Here is an 11,838-nt window from a genome sequence, read left to right on the forward strand (position 1 = left end):
GCGGTGTGTCCGTCAGCCCCTCCCCCCTCATTGGGATGCACGCGGGTTTGTGCCGGGTAATATCGGTTCCTGCGCGCCCGGCGAACGCACTGTACTTTTCCAGCAGAAGAGAGCAGGGACCACACAGACTGTGCCCACTCCGAAGAATGACTTAGCTGCCCTCCCTGCGATGTAAGCCACGTCCCTGCCATCCTGCACCACCATCCCCAAGCCTGGGAGAAACCGCTTGGGATGCTGCTTGTGCATCTCATCAACGCAGCGGGCGGGCAGCGAGACACAGCGGTAATGCGGGCTGCTGCTCCTTGCAGCCCGGCGGCTTCACCAGCCGCCTCCTCCTTCTCCTCCTCCTCTCTCTCATGATGCTGCCCCATAGCACAGAAGTGTTTAAGCTGCACCTCTTCTCTAATGCAGTTGAGGAGTTTGGCACCCATTTCTATCAGGACTGGGTTTGGTCCGTTATTTTGAAATCCTGCCCAAAAGCAAGTATGTGAGAGGGATGGAGGGATGGGGGAGTGCGGAGGGGAAGCGGGGTGTAAGCAGTGGGTGCTCTCTGCCTTATTTCGATGGATCTTTTGCTTGTCAGTCCGCTGTTCCTAATCCCAGACAAGAGGTCCCTCCCCACATCTAGATGATCTGTGGATGACTCTTCCTACGTCTGTGAGATGAGTCGAGCACGCTAATGTGAAACGCACAGCCTTGTGGTCAGGGGTTGTGCCAGGATTGTAAAGCACCTGGATGGGATTGAAACACAAGCTGTTCTTTAATGTTTATAAATTGGACACAAGTTCCTACCTAAAAGCTGTTTATTAGAATCCAGTAGGATTCAATGGGACATCCAGAGGTGCTTACAGCAACTGGCTAGGATATTTCATTAACTGAAGTGATAAATTTTAAATGTTGTGTTTCATGGGCACCAATGTCCCCCAAGGAAAATTTCCGTTTCCTAGCTAATTGGACAGGAGAGAGATTATAATCCAGACATTCCCTGAGTTTCATAAACAAAATCCCTCCTCCACAGGACCAGGTTGGAATGGAAAATATGGGTAAGGATGAGCTTCAAGACCTTTGACAAGCTGCAGAAAGAAGAAACGCGCTGCAGCTCAGCGCCGGCTTTGTGCTAGAGGTTTTGCCTTGCGTATGTGCGCAAACATGTTCCTAAGGTACGAAGCCTTTTTCATCCAAGGATCGCAGAGGCTTTACAAAGGTTAATTAAAGAGAGTTCTTGTCTCCGTGTGCGGCAAAGGAGCGAGGCATCCATTTCGGGTGTGTAGAAACAGAAGCAGAGTGGAGTGTAATTACCTGGCTTTGCATTTTACCAGAAGGCTGTGGCAAAGCACACAGAGGTCCACAGGGACTTTGACTCACAGTCCTTTTGCTTAAAGACAAAGCCTTCTCCCTCTCTGTTTTTAGGATACATTTAACTTCTGAAAAGTCCACATCCCCTTACTTAACAGCTACAGCTTTACCTCCTTGTGCCTTAATTGTATGTTAAAGTCTCAGTCCTTTTGTTTAGCTAATTTAAGAAGAGGGTGGGGGACTCTTTATTGTGTCGGTTAGAATTTAGCATTAATTTAGTGTTCTCTGACACTTGAAAACCTGGCTGGGATTTGAGGCGTTTTCTTTTCCTTTTTGCCTTTTACGACCTGCAGGTGTTTGGTGTGAGATAAAAGTAGATCCCAAAGTGAGATTTCACAGCACAAATTATCAAAGTGAAGATTCACTCTTGATGTAGTCTACGTGTGTGGCAGTAATTATGAAAAAATAATTCAGGATAATAGGGCCTTCAGGAATCCCAAGGCGGGCACTGGGAGGTTAACCCTTCCTCATCTAAGCTGGTCTCCATGCCGCTGTCATCATCAGGTGAGCAGATGATGGGTTGTCAGGCAACTTTACAAACCGAGTGATAAATGTTACAGTCTTCAAGAAAATTGGGGAGGCGACTGAGGAAATGAAGTTCCGTTCCCAGGTGGTTTTGGATGTAACTGTTTGGTCCTAGGTCATACAGACCTTCCAGAAGGTGTTACTGGTACAGGCTGCTCACCAGCTTTGAGGAACGGGTCACCTCTCAGATAGCAAGTGAGTCTCCTCACTTTGCTGCTCTGTCACACCCAGGCAACTGAGCGTTACAGCCCATGCCCATCACAGTGCTATCAGCACCACAGTGATGCTTTACAGGCAACATTTCTCTGAAGAGATGGAACTTCCCAGCTGTTTAGACACTGGTGCTTTCTGGACAGTCGTGTCCTCAACGCTTCCTTGGCAGATGTACAGCTGGGGTTGATGTGAGAAGGTTCTTGCAGTGGCACCTCACATGCTGCATCTGCCCACGGTGAAGCAGAGGCTTGCTGTGATGCCCAGCAAGGTCCCCGGCCGGCAGCACCTCTGGCTCCTGGGTTTCACTGAGCAGTGTCCTGCCGGCAGCGCCTAAAAGGCTTTTTCCATGATGGGGGCAGCAGGCCGGCGTGGGCTTGTGCACAGCTGGCCCGTACCTCATCCTGTGGGTCCTGCACCCGTAGCACACCGTGACAGGTGCACCCGAAGCTCTGCCCCCTTGCCCTGGCTCCTGTAAGAGGTGGCCACCACCTGCAGCAGAGGTCCTTCCCAAGACGTTTGCAGCCAAGCCCATTTGCAAGGCACAGATTTGGGAAAAAGCATTTGTTGGGCAGTTACAGATACCCAGAGCTATGGCTCTCTTCCCTCAGCCTTTCACTTTTGTAGGTGACTGTTGTGATCTTTCAGGAAGCAGCAGCTCATCTGATCCCTTCTGCAGTCAAACCAAAATGAATGGGTCCCATCTTCCTGGCAGCCTTGGAGAGGAGCCAACCATTCCCAGGGACAGTGCGCTTCCCACCCCGGTGGTGTTCAAAGGGGCACAAAGCCTTCTTTGCACCAGGCTTTGATCTCAGGTTTTGGACACTTTTTTGGCTCGTGGGCAGCAAGGGAAGAGGAGCAGCAGGCTGAGCGATCATATGGCCTCAGGTCCACAGGTCTGGCTCCCCTATCATCTATCAAGTTGAGGCTGTGTGTGCAGCCCTAGCAACAGGACTCCTGAACCTCTTGGAGCTGGGCATCACGAGGACTCGCTGGTCTTTTACTGCCTCTGGCCCCCAAGGTTTATCGTGCAGAGCAGTGTTGCTCCTTTTGGCTTCCTCGCTGGCTTCTGCACCCCACTTCCTTTCCTCTGGCTTCCTGGAAAGAGTGGTTCTCACCATGCCCTGCCCATCCTTTGGACTTTGCTGGTGGGACCTTCTTGTCCCAGGAAGCCAGAATTTTCCTAAAAAACCCTGCAGGTCTGGGGAACACCAGTGTTTTCAGGAGGTGGCTTGCTGCGTCCATGCTGGCCCAAATCCACAGAGAGGGCCAGTGGCTGCTCTGGTCCCTGCCCCAGTGTCTTGCTTCGGGCCAGGGTTAGATCAAGCCCCAGGTGGGACTCACAGAGGACCCGCCTGCACCAGCAGCAACAGTGTGACAACCTCATGTTGTACCGTTCGTGGTGTAACCGACTCCCAGGGTACCACCGGTCCCGGGACACAGCAGTGGCCATCAGTGCCCTCCGTCCTGTCACACGCGGCCATTCCTGTGGCCTTTGGTCACCTGTTCTAAAGGACTGAAGATTCCAGCAGGCAATTGGGGCTGGGTCCCTTGGCATTAGAGGCTGCCCACCATGCCCAGTCGCAGCCTCCCCAGTGCCATGGGGGGAGTGCAGGGCATGGGGCCCTTCTCACTGGGCAACCTGCAGGGTTAATTTGGGGATGTGGTGGTTTCCTCGCTGGGGTCCAGCACCCAGCAAACCCCCTGAGCACCTCTGCAGCAGCCGGCCCGTGGAGGCTCGCTCGCTCTCAGCCGGGTGGTTGATTTCTGGATCCTGTTGGTTTTCACTCCATCCCCCAGGAGCCAAGGTCCACAGCCGCGCCTGTGCCTCCCAGACGGGCCGGCAGACGAGAACTTCCTTCCAGGGCCTATAGACAGACATTTTATATATGTTAAAATACGTGTGTATATAAATATGGAAAGCAAGAGCTTGGGAGAGCTTGAGTCTAAATAAACTTGTATGTTTAAGGCTTTTAAAATGCTAATGTTGAATTTCAGGGGAGGGGGGACACAAGGGGATTGTTGGACTGAGCACCAAGACAGCTGATGAGCTTGGAGCGGTGCCTTTACAATTCAAGGAAAAATGGGATAGTTTGGGAAGGAAAAAGGGATTTTCTTGTTTTTGTTTTTAGTAGAAAATAAAAGAAGCTGCCTTCTTATTTGCCTCCCTCCCCCAGTGCCGGAGCAGCGAGCGACTGGTGTTGTATGCATAAGCTATTCCTTTGTGCAACATCTAAATGGTTAATTGTGTTTGAGGAAGATGTACGGGCGAATGGAGGGACCACCCAGCAAGAGACAGACAAGAAAGAGCGATCTCTGAAATGTTTAACCAGAGAGAGAGCAAAGTTGTTTAAAAATATTTAATTTACAACATTCCACACTGCTGATTATAAATTGGCCGTCCAAAAACACTGCTGCGTGCAGGGAGGGATCCAGGCAGCATGAAACAAATTCTTGTGATTGTTTTTCCTATCTTCCTCCCTCCTTTCCTTGGGGAGTTTAACCCCACAGCGGATGTGGGTCGCCCCAGGCAGGGAAGGCACAGCCGCCATCCCCCCGACACCACGGGCTTCCATCCCTGGTGCTAACACCTGTGCTAGGGCCAGGGCGCAGCCGCCGGCCGGCGCTGGGAGAGCTGGAAGGGACGATGAGGAGCGATCAACCGGCAATGCCGGCGGCGGTGATGGGCACATTTGAGATGGCCGGTGGGTAAAGACCCCGCAGCCCCTCCCCTCTGATTTTCACCCCAGCACTGGGATCTCCCCAAAACATCCAGCTGTGCTCCCAGGCAAGGAAAGCTGGGAATTTCCTGGTGACGGGTCAGGAGACTTAGGGAGCCAAACCTGGCTGGGCTGCACTGCCCATGAGAGGTCCCTCATCACCGTGACGGTGACCGCTCTTTGGGTCACCCAGCCATTCCCAGTGGTGCCGGGAAGGAGCCGGGACCTGGCCCCTCGCAGGGTTGTTGAGCAACAGCAGCGTCTCCCTCCACTCAGGCCTTTCTACAAAGGGGGTGGTTGGTGCCGGATGCCGGGAAAAAGGGATTTGGCCGTGCTCTGCTTGCGGCTGCTGCTGATCCGCAGCTGTCCTCGACGCACCCAGCCGCCCCTGCTCTGCTCCCATGGCGCGAGGAGCTGGGGCTGATCTGCAAGGAGGGACAGTTCCCTCTGGGTGGTGGCCAGGCCATCTCCCCCGTCACCTGGGGATGGCTCCTGCTCCCACCACAATGTCCTTTCCAACCTTCATAGCCCCTGTTCCCCTCCGTGGTGAAGGAGAGGACACTCCTGGGCTCCTTACTGTGGTGCCCCTGGGAGCCAAGCAGGCGAAGGGTGCCTGTGGTGGGAGTCAGCCCCTTCTTCCCCAGCCAGCATCAACCCTGCTACCATCCACCCTTGTGGATGTCACCCGAGGGGTTGAAGAGCCACCATGCCTGCAGGGTGACGGGGAAGTAGGGAGATGCACAGAGCCCTGGCCGGTGACCCCGTGTTGCAGAGGGGATCTGAGCAGAGCTGAGGGTCAGGGGGATGCAAGAGGAGCCAGGATCCCAAACCAGTGACTACTCTCGCTGCTGATCCCTCCTTGGCCATCTCCATGCAGATCCTGCCTTGGAGAGCGACAGCCTGGGTGCATTCAGACCCCTGCTGCCCTGGCACCCCGGCCATGCAGCCAGCCCCCTGGGAGCCCTGGGGAGCCCCAGCCAGCAGGGAAGGCTGGGGTCTTGCCTGCTGCTTCTAGCTCTCCTGGCAAGAAGGGGACATGGAGAGGGCTGCAGGGCTCTTTGCCGGGGATTGCTGCAAGTTTCCTAACCCCTAATCAGCTGCGAAGCCTCACTGGCCACCTGGGCGCTTCCTCGCGTGCAGGCGAAGGCCTGTGACAGCCCGAGGAGCCGGGGTGGGTTTGGCTGCTTGCCCCGGTGGCGAGCTCGGCTCTCGGTGGCTGAACCGCTCCGGGCCCTGCCAGCCCCAGCCGGTGCCGGGAGCGAGAGCAGAGACAAAAGAGCCTGTGTCCTCCTGCCAGCAGCCGGCCCCGCCGAGCGGCCGCCCGCCCAATTAAACCGTGCCCGCTTCCCATGCGGCAGGGGCGCCCGGCGGGCTCGCTGGCCCCCTCCCACTGCCCACCAGCCCTGGCGGACCCCCACCCTGTGGGGCCTCCCCTGCCTCCCTGCAGGCGCCGGTGCTTTGGTGGCCCTCGCTGGGTGCCAACATGCTCCCTTGGTCCCCCAGTGAGGGCATCTCCAGTGGCTCGTGCTGGGGATGGCTCACCCCATCCTCAAGCATCTCCTGGTCCCCCCGCTTTCTCACACCCCAGGACTCACAGCACCCACCAGCACAGGCAGCAGGGTGCTGAGCATCCCTCCCCACTCCTGCTCCCCCCAAGGGCTGGGTCAGGATGAGACCTGGCAGCAGCAGTCACCGCTGTGGTGGGAGCATCCCCACGCCCCACCCTGACCCGCGGGGCTGGTGTCACATCCACTTAGCTGGCTCCAAAAATCCCTTGCCCTGACACCTTGTTAAATACCCACCAGGGGTCACAGTTCCTGGGTTTCTTTTTCCTGCTTTTCCTTTACCCCGCTGAGACGTTTCGGTTGGCAGGATCTCCCCCCTGCTATTAGGTATCTTTCGGGGAACAAGAAACCTAGATCACTTACAAATTAATTTGGAGTTAAACCTACAGAAAATGAGAAACATGCTGCTTTGCAGGAGAGAGCGCTTGGCCAGCAATCAAGAAAAATACATCCAAACCACCCGATGCGGCGCGCTCAGCGGCGGCCGGGGATGGGGGCTGCGCGCTCAAGGTAGCCGTCGGCTGCATTCGGGCGCGTTTTAATGGGGCCACGGCCTTTCCTCCCAATTAAAACCGTAGCAAACGAACAAAAGGGAGAACCTGCTCCCTGGCGCGCAGAGGGACGCGCAAAGGGATGCGGGGAAGGCCAGGGTGGGGAGGGAGGAGGCATGGGGCGCAGCGCTGTGGCACGGGGGCCGCCTGCCCCGGTGCTTTCGCCAGCAGGGATGGGGACCAGCCATGGGCACCACTCACCCCACGGCGTACCAACACCTTTGCACCAGCATTTCCCCATCGCCGTGACCCTGAGGCTGCAGCAGCTTGTGCCAGTGCTGGTCCCTGATGGGGGACACCACATCCCTCGCCTTGTTGGCCAGAGGGGCCACCCTGCAGCCGTGGGGCAAGGGGATGCGGGACAATGGAGGGGACCCCGAGCCCCCTGGCAGGCGAGTGGGTGAGTGGAGGTGAGTGGGGGCAGCCCCCCATGCCGGGTGCTGCCGGAGGGTCGCGGGCATGGGGCTGGCCGCCGCCGCGCATTGTGTCTGCAGCGTGAGCGGCCGTGCCGGGAGGGGGCTGCGTGGGGGAGGCCGGGGCGGCGGAAGAGCAGTGATAAGATAAAAGGTCTGCTTTCCCATGCCGAGGAGCCGGAGGGGGGGCACAGGGCGAGCGCCGAGGCCACCCAGGTTTCAAGCGCTCGGCCTCGGCGCCTGACCCCAGCACATTCAGAGAGCACTTCCTAAATTTGTCTCCTGTGTTCCTGACTCACAAGCAATTTCCTCACCCATAAAACGGCGTCGGCATGAAAGGACTGGCCGGGACACCAATTACTTGTCACCGTTTTACCACCCTGCTGCTCACCGGTTCGCAGCCCCCGGCGGTGCCCGGCCAGGGTCTGCCCCCTCCCCATGGAGCCTTTCTGCCCTGCACAGCCAGGGGAATGGGGTGGCTGGGGTCCCCTGTGCCGTGGGGAGGATGGGATGCCCCCAGGCAAAACCATCCCATCTCCAGTGCTCCTGGGCATCCTGAAGGCATCTCCCAGCCTAACCAGCAATCAGGGAGACATCGACCGTCCCCAGGTCCCTCAGCGCTGCGCTGGTGTTGTCCCTCAGTGCTGGCATTGTCCCCGTGCTATTAAAGATGCTCTTACGTGGCTGCACAGGAGGAAGAAAGGCTTCATCATCACTGCTGTGGTGGCACTGGGCTCGTTGCTGAGCATGGCCAATGGCCCTGCCGTGAGGCGCACAGACCCACACTGGCACAGGGCATCACCATCCGGGTGCCTCTGTGCCCAGCCTTGTCCCCACTCCCTGTGCCTCTGTGCCACCTCATCTATCCAACCCCGGTCCCCAGTGCCGTCCCCAGTGCTGGCACATCCCCAGCTGCTGCCGTGCCCAGGAGATGCGGATGGGGACAGGCTGGTGCAGAGGGGCAGGGAGTTGTGGGGGTCTCGGGAGAGTTTGAGTGCAGCCAGCACCCCCGGGAAGCCCCCATCCACCTCCTGGGGGTGGCAGGGAGACACTGTGCAGCTGCAGCCACAGCCCGACCTTCCCCAGCAGCAATTACCCACCCTCCCCACAGCAAATCGCTCCCGGCTTCGTGCCGGCAGCGGGCGAGGTTTGCCCAGGGCCCAGTGAGCGCCACGGCGGCTGCTAAACGGGTTTTATGGTGGGATTTAGGGACTTTTCTGCTGGGTAATTGATTTGCCCAGGCAGTAAAAGATCAAGGCAGGGGCTCAGATGATGGCTCCCGGCATCTGCCCACCGAGCGGGCCAGGGCGCGGGTGGCTTGGGGCACGGCTGCGGCCAGTGGTCCCTGATGCCATGATGCACACCATGGGGCACCGTGGCCCTGCAGCGATGGGACGAGCACTATGGTTCCGTCCAGGAGCCCCCTTGCAGCCCCCCCCCCGCATCCTTGCATCCCCCTCCCCAACCCCACCACAAAACAGCCCCTAAAGGAGACAAAAGGGGCTGTTTGGGGACCTGCCACCTGCTAGTCCCCATCCTACAATACCGCAGTAAAGAGGCACCAAACAAAGGCCTTAAAATCCTAAAGGGGCCCATTCATTAGGGTGACAAAGGGGGAAAGAACTACATTATCATAATTAATCCCGGTGCTGGCGGTGGGTGGCAGGGCCCTCTGTCTTCCAAGGTGGTGTGGGGACGGCCGGTGTCACCACGTCCACACGCTATTGTGCACCGTGGCCTTGCGGGGCTTAGGCGGTTTTTAAGCTCTGTAAACACCGCGGGACCCCCCCCATGGATGCCGGGGATGCCATCCTCCCCCCCGGCCCCTCCCCAGCTCTGTCTGTTTGTCTGCTTGCTGCAGACACCCCCCAAAATCCCAGGGCTGGTATGGGTCTGTCCATGCCCCCTTGGTGCACCTGCCCCCAGGACTGCCGGGAGCCGGGGAAGAGCCTGGACCCCCGGGTCCTGCTGGCCATGCTGGGACGGGGGCTCACTGGCCATGTCGCCTGGGCTGTGTCCCTCGGAGAATTACCCCAAGTGGGATGTGGCGGGGACCCCTCTGCTCTCTCCCCGGGGCTTTCCCTGGCCTCAGGGATGGACTTTTATCCCTTCCTGGCTATCTTAGCCCTATCTGGGGGGACAAGGTGACTTGGGGACCAGCCTCTCTCCCCCTCTTCAGCCTCCTGCTGTTGGGGAGGTGCAGGTAAACTGAGGCACAGAGATGCATACACAGAGATGCACAGGGGTTTTAAGGGATGTTAATGCCCCATCTCTGCCTCCCTTCTCCATCCCTTGGGACACAGCATCCCTTTGGGACACATGATCCCTTGGGACACATGATCCCTTGGGTGCTGGCTGGGGGGAGCAGTGGGGCAGGGAACACCCTGACACCACCCATCCATCCCGGGGGACCTCCCTGCACCCCCAGATCTCTGACCACCCCAATGAGGACTCAGCGCTGGGCACTGCACAGTTCTGGGGTCCCTGGGAGCCTGCGCCTGGCTCGGGGCCGTGGCCGGGCAGGCTGTGCCGGTGCTTGGGAGAGCACCATCTGGTTTCCAACTAACAAACGCCCAGCGTTGGCTCCCGGCAGAGGAGTTGCTGCTGTGGCGGCGGCTGTTTACAGCGTGCCGAGGCTCTGGCACATCCCTGCCAAGTCCCCTCTGCTTTCCCCCCCGGCTGCAGGGCTCTGGGGCTGCATCGCAGCCGTGCAAAGCCCAGATCCACGCCCCAACCCCTGCCCGGCCTCCACTTGCCCGGAGGATGCCGCTGCCCGCCGAGGCCTTTGTCCCTGACTGCCCGTCCCCGAGGAGTGCCCGCTGCGGCGTGGCTCCTGCCCGCGGGGATTTTCCCATCCCCTTTGCTCGACGGGGTGGGACACGAAGTACAGGGACAGGGGACAGGGTGGACTCCCCCGCCACGCCATCCATCCCCTCTCTGGGTGCTCGGTGGGTGCGGTGCCCTGCGCTCTCCAGCTCCCGCTGCATCCCGCCGGCTCACCCTGGCATCTCCCTGTGACGGGGACGAGGGGTGAGAGTGGGCAGGGTCCCCGGGTGGCCCTGGCATGGGGGCAAAGCCCTGGGCTCGCGCCTCACACCCGTGGCTCTCACAGCCACCAGTGCCGCAGAGACACTGCGCAGGGTGGGGGCTGCGTGGAGCCATTTGCCTTTAATTGAATTTATTTGTTACAACCCCAAACAATGTAAAGCAGGCTTCTCCCAGGCTCCAGCTGCCTGCCTGCCCATTAAAATACCATCTAGAACAGCAAATCCCCCCTCCCGCCTTGATATAAAACAGCCGGTCAGCAAGAAGCAGCAAGCGAAGTCTCCCTGTGCACGAGCCGATCCCCTGCTCTCCATCCCACTCCCCCAAGGCTGGTGGCCCACAAGGCTCCAAGTCCCCTCCCGGGTGGCTCTGGGGGAAACAAGGGTCCTGCAGGGACACCCAAAGCCCCCAGCTCAGAGCAGACCCACTGTCCGGGAGACCATCGCTGTGGCATCAGGGCAAGGGCAGGCTGAGCCCCGTCCTGCCCATGGGCTTTTCCAGTTGGGTTTTCAATCCCTGTTGGCATGGCAGGATCTGGACCCATCACTGGGGTTGTCACCCCCCTCTGCAAAGCTTGGGATCCCCAAATGGGCCGCCCACCTGACGAGCCCTACACCCTCTTGCTCGGGGCGCAAGTCACCATGTCGTGACCGTGCCAGCTGCTGTCAGGGCCGTGCGGGTCCTGGGGGGGCAGCTGGTCCCTGGGGCCCATGGAGGCAGCAGGTGGGCAGTGGGACAGGGTGCATGGTGCGGAGCGGGCAGGGGTGCCGGGGGTGATCCTGCCAATCCCAGTCCTGCGTGGTGCTTGCGTGGCATGGGAGCTCGGTGCTGGCGTGGCTGAGCCAGGATGGGTCGGAGAAGCTGGTCCTGCAGCACCGAGAGCCCGGATCCCAGGGAAACCCGTGGTGCCCTGGGATGGGGCAAATCCAGCTCAGGCCCAGGGCCTGACGGACACCGAGTGGGTCCCCATTGACCATCCCACAACTTTTCCAAGGACGTTGATGTCATTTCCCTGTCTGCAGGGCACCGGTGGGAGAGCCCCCAGTGGAAACCAATGGTGACAGATAGGAAGCGGATGGAGAACGTGGATCAGGGCAACCGGTGGTGCTGGAGAGGAGGAGAACTTAGTTTTTAAAAATTAACTTCATAAAAAGCAGCAGCTGCCCAGCGGTAGTGCGGGTCCACCGAGGAAGAGGAATGGTGGAGCTGTTAATAGCAATCAGGCAGCAGAAGTGCTGAATAGCCGTTTCCCTTCTGTATTTGGGGACACGCCAGATGCTGCAGGCCTATCGCCGGACGAGGGAGAAACCCTTTACGTGCCGCTAAGGCCCGGGAGAGCTCGGTGGCAGCGGGTTGGGCTGGCAAGGCCCTGGCCAGGGCATGCGGAGGAGCCACCTGAGGAACTCAGTTTATTTATTGGCATTTCCCCATTTTTGACCAGTAAGGAGACACC

This window comes from Strix aluco, chromosome 8, assembly GCF_031877795.1.
Source record: "Strix aluco isolate bStrAlu1 chromosome 8, bStrAlu1.hap1, whole genome shotgun sequence".
Classification (NCBI taxonomy): Eukaryota; Metazoa; Chordata; class Aves; order Strigiformes; family Strigidae; genus Strix; species Strix aluco.